A 12896-nucleotide genomic window follows, 5' to 3' on the forward strand; every position below is an offset into this window, starting at 1 on the left:
GGCATGATCATAGCTCACTCCAGCCTCAAATTCCTGGGCTCAAGGTGGTTCTCTAGCCTTAACTTCCCAACGAGCTGGGACTACAGCTGCATGTCACCATGCCCAGCTGATTTTTTTTTGTAGAGACAGGATCTTGCTTTGTTGCCGAAACTGGCCTCAAATTCCTGGCTTCAAGGAATCCTCCTGTTTCAGCCTCTCAAAGTGCTGGGATTACAGGCATAAGCCATGACACCTGGTCTTTTAAAATTTTTCTTTGCAATTTATAGTCTTAATTTTACATAGTCTTATTTTTAACCCATCTCTTGTTCACTTAACGATATATCTTGAAGGTATTTCCATCTTAATAGACAGATAGCATCATCATTCTTTTCACAGTTCCCTAGTTTTCCATTGTATAAATGTACCATATTTTATAAACTAGATTCCTATTGATGGGCATTTGATTTGCTTCTACCTTGTTTTTGTAAATACTGCTGCCATAAATAACCTACTACATATGTCACTTCTTACTTGTGCAGGTTTGTCTTTAGGATAAATTACCAGAAATGGAATTGCCTGGTCAAAGGGTATATGCATTTGCAATTTAGATAACTATCCTAGGGGCAGGGTATGAAAAAACTTATTTATCCACAGCCTCACCAACAAAGTGAGGTGATAGGTGGGAAAAAATATCTTAGCATTGCTTTAATTTGCATGACTTTTATATGCATATTTGAACATACTTTCATGTGCTTGAGGGTCATTTGAATTTCTTTTAATGTAAACTGTCTGCTGATTTTTCTCTAGGTTGCTTATCAATTCCAAGGAGCAATTTGTATTTGCTCTCTGTTTTAAGTTAAAATGTATTTCCCAGGTTGTCTTTGACTTTATGTTTGTGGCTCAAGAACGTCATTTTACGGAAGAATAAATATAAAGAGGCCTTGTAGAGGCCTACAGAAGACTATGCATAGAAAACTAAGCATATAGTTGTGTTTTGCTCAATGTTATACAGTTCGTGGAAGAGTTAAGTCTATAACTGAATTAACATGTGATTAGGTAGAAGAGGTAAAGGAGAAAGAAGTGAACGAAAACTAATTCAACATATTAAGTTAACATATACATTCAACCAATATAAATTTAGCACCTACTATGTGCCATGCAGTTTTTAAACATGAGTGACTAAAAGAATACAGTACCATAAATTGCAAATGAAGGAATTGAAAACAGGTACTCAAACAAGTACATGTACACATATGTTCACAGAAGCACTATTCACAATAGTGGAAATAGCACTTGGATGAATGAATAAATACCTGTGGTATATACACAAAATAGAAAATATTATTCATCCATAAGTTAGCTATATACTGTCAACTAGAAGCTTATTCTAATATACTACCTCTGTTATTTTCTCTTTCCTTTCTAAATCACTTAATTTCACCTAAGAAACTGTCTTTTAAATTCTAGACTCATTAAAAAATTTAATAATTAAAGATAGTGTCATTGATTTTATAAAAGAAAAGATTATTCATCTATAAAAACGAATGAAGTACTAATACATGTGACAGCTTGGATGAACCTCAAAAACATTATTCTAAGTGAAAAAAGCCAGAGACAAAGGTCATATATAATTCCTTTTTACGTGAAATACCTATAAATCCATATAAACAGAATGTATATCGGTAGTTGGTAGGGGCTAGGGAGAGAAGGCAATGGAGACAAACTGCTTAATGGATAAGAGGTTTTACTTTAAGTGATGGAAATGCTTTGGAACTAGATAGAGGTAATGGTTGCACAACATTATGAATGTACAAAATTTCCCTGAATTGTTCAATTTAAAATGGTTATTGTGACTGGGCGTGGTGGCTCACGCCTGCAATCCTAGCACTTTGGTAGGTCGAGGCAGGCTGATAGCTTGAGCTTGGGAGTTCAAGACCAGCCTGGGCAATAAGGCGAAACCCCTATTTCTACAAGAAATACAAAAATTAGTCAGGTGTGGTGGCATGTGTCTGTAGTCCCAGCTACTTGGGGGGCTGAGGCAGGAGGATCACTTTAATCTGGGAGGTTGAAGCTGGCTGCAGTAAGCCCTGATCACTCCACTGCACTCCAGCTTGGGTGACAAAGTGAGTCCCTGTCTTAAAAAAAAAAGGTTAATTTTATGGTATGAGTACTTCACCTCAATAAATTGTTTTTAGGAATCAGATCATGGGACTGGTTACATGTAAAAAGGAAAGGTCTTGTTTCAGATATGTTGAAATTGAGATTTGGGGAAGATATCTCGGTAGAGATTTCTAGAAGATAGCTAGAAATATAAGTCTGGAATTAGGGGAGAGACTAGGGCTAGAGATAAAGATTTGAGAGAAAATAGCTCAAAGTTGCAGAAGTAGATGAGACCTCTGAAAGGTAGACTATATAGAAAGATTTGTATCTTGGGGCAGAAATGGGAGTTAAAGAAAAAGAATTAATAAAGAAAACAATGAACTATCAAAGGAGTAGGAGAAAAATAAGTTACTGCAGTATCAGAGTCCAGAGAAAATTCTGAAATGAACAAGTGGTCAATATATATCAATGAATAAGAGAAGTAAAGAAGTAGAAGAATTGAGAAAGAGTAAGCCTAGGTAAATTAGGTCACATTGTGCATCATGAAAACAACAACAACAACAAAGTTATTTCTGTACCCTATAATATAAAACAAAGAAGTGTAAATCATGTTTGTAAACGAGATCTCTCCACATATTTTTGTTTTGATTAAATAATATTTTGACAAGGAAAACCATCAATAAAAATGATTTGGAAACAAAACTTGAAATCAATAAACTTTCAGGCTTAAAGACTCTACATGCCAGAATCTCTGGGATACATTTAAAGCAGTGTCTAGAGAGAAATTTATACTATTAAATGCCCAGAGAAGTGAGGAAAGATACAAAATCGACACCCTATCATCACAATTAGAAGAACTAGAGGAGCAAAATTAAACAAATTCAAAAGCTAGCAGAAGACAAAAAATAACTAAGATCAGAGCAGAGCTGAAGGAGATAGAGACACAAAAAACCCTTCAAAAAAATCAATGAATCCAGGAGCTGTTTTTTTTAAAAGATCAACAAAATAGATATACCACTAGACAGACTAATAAAAAAAGAGAGAAGAATCGAATAGATGCAATAAAAAATGATAAAGGAGATATCACCACCGATTCCACAGAAATGCAAACTATCATCAGAGATTACTAAAAACAGCTCTATGCACATAAACCAGTAAATCTAGAAGAAATGGATAAATTCCTGGACACTTATACACCCACCCAAGACTAATCCAGGAAGAAGTTGTATCTCTGAATAGACCAATAACCATCTCTGAAGTTGAGGCAGCAATTAATAGCCTAACAACCAAAAAAAAAAGTCCAAGACCATACGGGTTCACAGTTGAATTCTACCAGAAGTACAAAGAGGAGCTGGTACCATTGCTTCTGAAATGATTCCAAACAATACAAAAAGAGGGAATCCTCCCTAACTCATTTTATAAGACCAACATAATCCTGATACCAAAACCTGGCAGACACACAACTAAAAAAGAAAATTTCAGGCCAATATCCATGATGAACATTGATGCGAAAATCTTCAATAAAATACTGGCAAACCGAATCCAATAGCACATCAAAAAGTTTAACCATCATGATCAAGTTGGTTTCATCCCAGGAATGCAAGGCTGGTTCAACAAATGCAAATATATAAACATAATCCATCATATAAACAGAACCAAAGACAAAAACCACATGATTATCTCAATAGATGCAGAGAAGGCCTTCAACAAAATTCAACAGCCCTTTATGCTAAAAACTCTCAATAAATTAGGCATCAATGGAATATATCCCAAAATAATAAAAGCTATTTGTGACAAACCCACAGTCAATATCATACTGAATGGGCAAAAAGTGGAAGCATTCCCTTTGAAACCTGGCACTAGACAATGGTGCCCTCTCTCACCAATCCTATCCAACATAGTATTGGAAGTTCTAGCTACAGCAATCAGGCAAGAAAAAGAAATAAAGGGTATTCAATTAGGAAAACAGGAAGTCAAACTGTCTCTATTTGCAGAAAACATGACTGTATATTTAGAAGACCCCATCATCTCAGCCCAAAATCTCCTTAAGCTAATAAGCAACCTCAACAAAGTCTCAGGATACAAAATCAATGCGCAAAAATCATAAGCATTCCTATATACTAATAAGAGACAAATGGAGAGCCAAATCATGAGCAAACTCCCATTCACAATTGCTACAAAGAGAATAAAATACCTAGGAATAAAACTAACAAGGGACATGAAGGACCTCTTCAAGGAGAACTACAAATCATTGCTCAAGCACATAAGAGAGGACACAAACAAATAAAAAAAAAATCCATGCTCATAGTTAGGAAGAATCAATATCATAAAAATGGCCATACTGCCCAAAGTAGTTTATAGATTCAATGCTATCCCCATCAAGCTACCATTGACTTTCTTCACAGAACTGGAAAAACCACCTTAAACTTCATATGGAACCAAAAAAGAGCCTGCATAGCCAAGACAATCCTAAGCAAAAAGAACAAGGCTGGAGGCATCACACTACCTGACTTCAGACTATACTACAAGGCTACAGTAATCAAAATACCACGGTACTGGTACCATAACAGAGATACAGACCAATGGAACAGAACAGAGGCCTCGGAAGTAACATCACACATCTATAACCATCTGATCTTTGACAAACCTGACAAAAACAAGCAATGGGGAAAGGATTCCCTGTTTACTAAATGGTGCTGGGAAAACTGGCTAGCCATATGCAGAAAGCTGAAACTGGACTCCTTCCTTACACTTTACAATAAAATTAACTCCAGATGAATTAAAGACTTAAACATAAGACCTAACACCATAAAAACCATAAAAGAAAACCTAGGCAATACCTTTCAGGACACAGGCATAGGCAAGGACTTCATGACTAAAATACCAAAAGCAATGGCAACAAAAGCCAAAATAGACAAATGGGACCTAATGAAACTCCAGAGCTTCTGTACAGCAAAAGAAACAATCATTAGAGTGAACTGGCAATCACCAGAATGGGAAATAATTTTTGCAATCTACCCATCTGACAAAGGGCTAATATCTAGAATCTACAAATAACTAAAGGAAATTTACAAGAAAAGAAAAAAAACAGCCTCAACAAAAAGGGGTGAAGGATATGAACAGATACTTTTCAAAAGAAGACATTTATGCAGCCAACAAACATATGAAAAAATGCTCATCATCACCGGTCATTAGAGAAATGCAAATCAAAACCACATTGAGATACCAGTTAGAATGGCGATCATTAAAAAATCTAGAGACAACAGATGCTGGAGAGGAAGTGGAGAAATAGGAATGCTTTTACACCGTTGGTGGGAGTGTAAATTAGTTCAACCATTGTGGAAGACAGTGTGGTGATTCCTCAAGGATCTAGAAATAGAAATACCATTTGACCCAGCAATCCTATTACTGGGTATATATCCAAAGGATGATAAATCATTGTATTATAAAGACACATGCACACGTATGTTCACTGTGGCACTGTTTACAATAGCAAAGACTTGGAACCAACCCAAATGCCCATCAATGATAGACTGCACAGGGAAAATGTGGCACGCGTACACCATGGAATACTATGCAGCCACAAAAAAGGATGAGTTCATGTCCTTTGCAGGGACATGGATGAATCTGGAAACCATCATTCTCAGCAAACTGACACAAGAACCAAACACCACATGTTCTCACTCATAAGTGGGAGTTGAACAATGAGAACACATGGACACAGGGAGGGAAACTGTTGAGGGGTGGCCTGTTGAGGGGTGGGGGGGTCTAGGGGAAGAATAGTAGGGGGTGGAGGGATTGGGGAGGGATAACATTAGATGAAATACCTAATGTAGGTGATAAGAGGATGGATGCAGCAAACCACCATGGCATATGTATACCTATGTAACAATCCTGCACAACCTGCACATGTACCCCAGAAATTAAAGTATAATAAAAAAAAATCTAACTAGGATCTAAGCCTATATACATCTCTTTTCATTAAAATAAGACAGAGTTTTTTGAGCAAATGACAGATCCAGAAAGGGTAGGAGCTGGGTACAGAAACATTAATGGTTGAAGTATATAATAATCTTCCTTTAACTCAAATCTAATGCTTTCAATTAAAGAATAAAACTTAAGACATTGCTCTGTAGGTTAAATGTATAAGGAGTTACATACATATATATGTATGTATCTGTGTATATGTGTATATATATATATATATATATATTTTTTTTTTTACTATTTTTTATTTATTTATTTTTTTCGAGACAGAGTCTCACTTGTTACCCAGGCTGGAGTGCAGTGGGGTGATCTCAGCTCACTGCAACCTCCACCTCCTGGGTTCAAGTGACTCTCGTGCCTCAGCCTTCCAAGTGGCTAGATTACAGGCATGTGTCACCATGCCCAGCTCATTTTTGTATTTTTAGTAGAGGCGGGGTTTCATCATGTTGGCCAGGCTGGTCTTGAACTCGTGACCTCAAATGATACATCCACCTCAGCCTCCCAAAGTGCTGGGATTACAGGCATCAAGGTTACAATCTAGTGAGTACCAAATGTCTTTGAATTATGACTGGAATGTAGATCTTATAAATTCAGATGCCGTTTTTTTCATTATGCTGTATTTACTCTGCAGAGCACTGGAAAATAACAAGGTCCTTGTTATGTAGAAAAAAAAATTATCATTAAACATTAGCTTTCTCACTTCCTCTGTTCCTGAAGTCGGAGTTTAGGGGTTTCATGAAACCAAGGGTGTTAGGGTCTGGTGAGACGGGAGAGGAGCAGCAGTGGTCCCCTATATCCCTAAGGTTTCCTTTCCTATCCAGTCTCCCCTACTTTAGGGCCAAAACATCTCCCTCTAATCAAAAGAAAACCTAGAGCTCTTTGTTTTCCCATCTGTAAAACAAGAATAAATTCCATGGGCCCTTCCAGTTTTCATATTTTATAATTGATTGTCAAGAATATTCAGATAGATGGAGTCTCACTCTGTTGCCCAGGAGCTGGAGTACGGTGGCACGATAGCAGCTCACTGCAACTTCCGTCTCCCAGGTTCAAGCGATTCTCCTGCCTCAGCCTCCCAAGTAGCTGGGATTACAGGCGTGCTCCATCATGCCCAGCTAATTTTTGTATTTTCAGTAGAGACCGGGTTTCACCATGTTGGTCAGACTGTTCTCAAACTCCTGAACTCGTGATCCACCTGCCTCGGCCTCCCAAAGTGCTGAGATTACAGCCCTGAGCCACCGTGCCCTACCCTGTTCTCCATTCTTATCTCTATACTTAAAATAACTAAAACCAAAAAACAACATTCCAGGCATATGCAAAGGCAAAGAGAATGATGAGCACAGTAATTTATAAAGGGAAGAGACGTAAAAGGAGTAGAGTTCAGTTTCCTCATTCAAGGACAAACTGGACAAGATTCTAAAGAGTCTTTCTGTCTCTGACATCTACTGATCCCTAAAGAGTACTTTGATGTTTCTACCTATATTGTAGTGTGACTAATAGCAATAATATTGATGATGTAGTCCTTGAGAATAAATTACTCCAACAAACAGAATGCTTTATATCTACAGACTCATTATCCCTACATAGAAGATAGGATGTATTATTCCATTTTATAGATGAAGAAATTGAGGCATACAAGAGTGTTATTTATTGAGAAATTAAGCTCACAGAAAATCTTTAAAAATCCTGATTGCAAAATTGTAAGAGGGGGAGTGAATAATGAAAAGGAATAAATATAATTGTTAATTTAAACTTCAACAGTTTTGAAGGCCATGCCTGTTTGATATTCACATTTACTGATTAATTTATTCATTAATTTATGTATTCCTTAAAACAAATTACTGTCTTTATTAAGTGGAGGAAACTATGATAGGACTGTAACTATAAAATCAAATATGGTCTCTGCCCTCAAATAGTTTTACTGGGGGTGAGATCTAGATAAACAAAATCTCCAGTAAACTGTGGTGAGTAGAGCTATATATATACTGAGAGGGAATACAGAGTTGAAGGGGCCTGGGGCATGGATTGTTTGTTGTATTTGTGTGTGCAAGTGCAAAATAAGAAAACCTAATAGTGTTACCTGCTATAAGTGTTCCTGAAAAGTTTCAGAGGTATTCTATCTTTTTTCTTTTTGTAAATCATTAATATGGAAACAGCATATCTTGAAAACTGAAAATTAGTATTCAATTTTCATAGATGAACAGAAAATTATTTATTGTTTATTAATTTAAAAAAAGCACAATGCAGCTACAACCCAAAGGTTAATTTTTGTGTTTAAAATGATATGATTTTTCAAAGTGGGTAGTCTTACTCTTCTTGAAGTCAAATGAATAACCTCCTGGAAGATTAAAAATGTATAACTATTAACATTTAGGAATATTTCTAAAGCTTTTTTATCCTTATTAACAAATCTATCTGTAGAAGTCAGGGAAATAGTAGCCTCCCTAGAGCACAACATTTCTAACAATTAGATTTGTTTTGCGAGAAGTCCAGAAAAGGTATGACTGATTGTTTTCTTGGATTAAACTGATGGTTCTAAATGAAAAACAAATTAGGTGCAGATGTTCAGTATATTGAGATTAATTTTATTCTCATGGGTGCCATTTCTCCAGTTTCTTGTACTAACAGTAATTTGTTTCCAGAGAAGTGAACATGTGTCAAAATAACTAAGCCAAGTAGCACAGTTCAATAAGTTTTTCCACACGTACATATACTTTTAAAGTAGATAAATGTTTCCAATAAACAAAAGGTTTTGCATTTGTATTAGTAATGACATTTGTATTAATAATGTATAAGTAAAATAAAGTTCACTCAACCAAAATACGTCAGACTCTACTAGATTCAGAGAGATTCAAAAACAAAGAAAAAAGGTTCTTACCTGGAGCTCCAGTCTAGTAGATAAGAGACAAGTAAGCAATAATTACAGTATAAGGTAATATGGCTCTAATAGAGATGTGAGCAAAATGCTATAAGAACATGAGCTTTTCCCTCAAATGAACCCAAGAAAAGATAACACAATAATATAGTTCACTATCACACACATGCAAAAACTAAACACATAATAAATAACGTATGAGAATGTTTGGTCTTCTTAGGTCAGTAATAACAATGACTATATATTATGGCTATAGATATTTTATATAACACTTACATATTATAAGGTAGATCAATCAGCTTTAATTATGATTTAATATCTTTATCCATGATCATTGTAAGCAACTTAAGAGCAGGAATCATGTTGTTTACCTTTGTTTTATAATAGTTTTAACACATGTTGAATGAATGAATGCATACATACATACATGAGTGTTCATGATTACATAAATAGCACACTTCTGCATTCATGGATACCAGAACTAAGTGGGACAGACAATACTCAGAAAGGATATTTGATATCCAATATATCAGAAGGTTCACTAAACAAAGGGAAACGAAGTTTAATAGGGATGGGTACTGAGAGCACCTATCTGTAAGCTAACACGTGATTCATTTTTTTTCATATTCTCTCTAGTTGTATAATCATAACTACATAGTAGATATTCAACAAATGCTTGTTGAATGAACACTTCTACCTCCATAATATATCTCTTGAACCCAACTTCTTTCTATTGGCCTGAACTTTAATAGCTTTCTATGTATCTCCACTCTTTCGCTTCCAAAGTAGCTTTAGTTGCCATATTAGTCCCCCTAAAATACACTGATCATGTAACTTTTATTTTCGAATTTCCCAAATGGCTTCCTAGTATTCAGGATCCCTCATTTAAAAAAAATGCATAGGGAGTTCATAGTACAAAAGCCTAGAACTGACACAGAGCAGATACTAAATGGTCAAAAATTAATGAACTAGGCTGTGTTGGAAAATTAGTTATCCATATGTTTTAAAATGAGACTGGATCCCTACACAAAAATCAATTTGTTATGTATTAAGAGATTTAAACATAAAAGAAAACATATGATAATTTAAAACCATCCCTACTCAGCTCTCTAGTCTCCCAGCTGTTGTTTACTACTGGGTTTCTTAGCGTAACTCCTTATACAAGCACGGTTTAGGAATCTGCTAAAAACTTGTGAGGAATTTGTATCCAGATTCTTGCATTCCTTCTCTGCAATTTTCTCCTCTCCAGGATTTTGACCTTCAAGTTTCAGCCACTATTGTCTCGAAACTCTGCCTCAGTTTCTTCAGCCCGGTAAGACTGCTGTTTCCTGTGAGAGTTGTATTCTTTTGCGTTCCAATTTGGAAAATGTCATAAAGGAAAAGACCAGGATGAATGTGGTGCTCACTTCATGTGCTTCTCTTCTCTGAATGATTGTAGTCTCTTAGATCCTACCTGTGCTGATTCTTCTCAATGCCTTCAAACAGTATATATAGTATTTTATTCAGTTTTTATAGACTTTTTTGGCAAGCAAGTTAGTTTAAAATAAGCCATCCTGGACAGAACTGATGCCTAGTTATGAACTGATGCCTAGTTTTGTTGGTTTCTTATTTTTCTAATTCCTTGTTTAAAAAAAATTTTTTTAATTAATTTATTTTTTTTTTGAGGCAGGGTCTCACTCCAGTCCCCCAGGCTGAAGTGCAGTGGTGTGATTTCTCCTCACTGCAGACTTCCCAGGATCAAGAGATCCTCCCACCTCAGCCTCCTAAGTAGCTGGGAGTACATGTGCTCATTACCATGACCAACTAATTTGTGTGTGTGTGTGTGTGTGTGTGTGTGTGTGTGTGTGTGTTGTGTGTTGTGTTTGTTTAGTAGAGAAAGGGTTTTGCCATGTTGCCCAGGCTGGTCTTGAACCCATAGCCTCAAGTGATCCACCTGCCTTGGCCTCCCAAAGTTCTAGGATTACAGGTGTGAGCCATTGTGTCTGGCTGGATTCCTTCTTTTAATTATTTATAATATTAAATAAAATACAGATTTTTTGAGACAGGATCTTGCTTTGTTGTCCAGGCTTGGTCTCAAACTCCAGGGCTCAAGCAGCCCTTCTGCCTCAGTCTCTCGAGGAGCTAGGACTATAGGCGTGTAGTTGTAATTTTTTTTTTTTTAAATAAATGGAGTCTCTCTATGTTGCCCTGGCTGGTCTTGAACTCCTGGCCTCAAGAGAACCTCTTCCCTCGGCTTTCTAAAGTACTGAAATTGCAGGTGTGATCTACTGTTCTTGGCTGATTTCTTCTTTCATATCTTCAAACATTTCATCAGTGGTTATTTTATATGGTGTCTCTAATGATGCCAATCCCTGATGTTTTTCATAGACTAAATCTGTTTGTTGTTTCTGCTGACTCTCATTCATAGTAGACTGATCCCTTATGTGTTTGTTGATCTTTCATTGTGAGTTCACGTTTGGTTAATGTAATATGGGGACATCCTGAAAGTTTAAGGTAAAGATGTTTTTTTCTGAAGAGAATTTGTGCTTGTGTCTATTTGGAGGCAAAAAGTATCACAGACCTGGAACATATTATCTCCAACTATTCTTTGAAAATTATTCATACATCATTTACTATCTTATTCCTGACTGTTGTATACTATCTTTGATTTCTTAATGCTGGTGCTTTTTATAAAGCACAAATGAATTAACACAATACCCAGATTTAATTGGATGGAGGAGAATACTCAAGAATTATTACTATGCTTTTCTGGGAATTCTAGTGTTAGTGTGATCATTACTGCTTTTGGCAAGCATGTAAAAACAAACAGCAACACAGAGAAAGGGAAGAAATGCATAATTATCAGATACTTGAAAGAACATAAGATGTTATGAAATCAACTATGTAAATACTGCCATATAAATCATAGTTTAATTTATTCTTTGATACTATGAAAAACTTATAATTTAAAAAATCAAAGTAGAAACAAAAAAAAACAAAAGAAAACAATGCATGTTATCTGATGAAAAGATTTACAGCTAACATGTCTGGTTGTACATTCCCCTTCTTTCAATTACCTTGATCATATAATACCTCTACAAAAATGTTATAATGTTGGATCATCAACTGAAATCCTCACTTTCTCCATATAATCTACTCGATGTTAAGCTAGGTTCCTTCACTCTACATTTTTGAAGCTGAGTTTTACACCTAAATCAATCATAATGAAAAAGCTAAAGGGTATCAAAGTATTAATTTTGGGGCTATCCCCAATCTGAATTGTTTGCTTTTTTATGATAACAAGTTAAATGGAATTACCCTTCCTGAGTGATTAATTTCATCAGCTGACAAGCCTAGGTGAAAGGTTATAATATAAATATCCGAGCAGTAGTTAAAACTGAGATTGAAAATGAGGGAGATTTTTTTTTAAATTACTATAATAAAAACCAAATTCAAGAGAAGCAACTTTGGAAATAACCTGACAGACCTAACTGAGAAGAGCATATAACTAGCATATTCAGTAGTATATCTTAATGTCAGCCTCTTTTTATGCATTTGACTAATGAGAGGTATTTTTCTAACCACTTAATTAATTAGCTATATCTGGTTCACATTTTTTAAATAGAAAATAATGCTAATAGTTCCTGCTGGATCTAACTCATTTTCATTGCTTTTTATTCAAAAAATACAGAAATCTGAAATAACAAAAAGAAAAATATCAGGCATTGGAAATCTATTTTTTGGACCAAAATTTTATGGAGGAAAAATAGTTTTTAGGTGAATAAGTCTTTAAATAAATGTAGAAGCTTCCTGTCTTATTTGTTTGATATGTTCAATCTTAAAAATCTGAGCTCTTAATAAACCTTTAAAAATGAAAAATCATTGATATTGGCAACATGGTTTTAGATTTTAAAAAGCTGAAAATACATTCAGAAAATTAATTTATTTTATGCCACTTAATGCTACATATTTCAAGAGA

At 35.4% G+C, this 12896-nt stretch overlaps 1 protein-coding gene across 2 annotated transcripts in view; it reads right to left on the reverse strand.

Annotated features, from left to right (window-relative positions):
- Positions 1-12896, reverse strand: part of INVS (inversin) — a 188056-nt gene that overhangs the window by 149907 nt on the left and 25253 nt on the right. The gene's annotated exons all lie outside the window — the stretch shown is intronic.

Source organism: Aotus nancymaae, unplaced genomic scaffold, assembly GCF_030222135.1.
Source record: "Aotus nancymaae isolate 86718 unplaced genomic scaffold, 86718_ANA_hifiasm-v0.15.2.pri h1tg000003l, whole genome shotgun sequence".
Taxonomy (NCBI): domain Eukaryota; kingdom Metazoa; phylum Chordata; class Mammalia; order Primates; family Aotidae; genus Aotus; species Aotus nancymaae.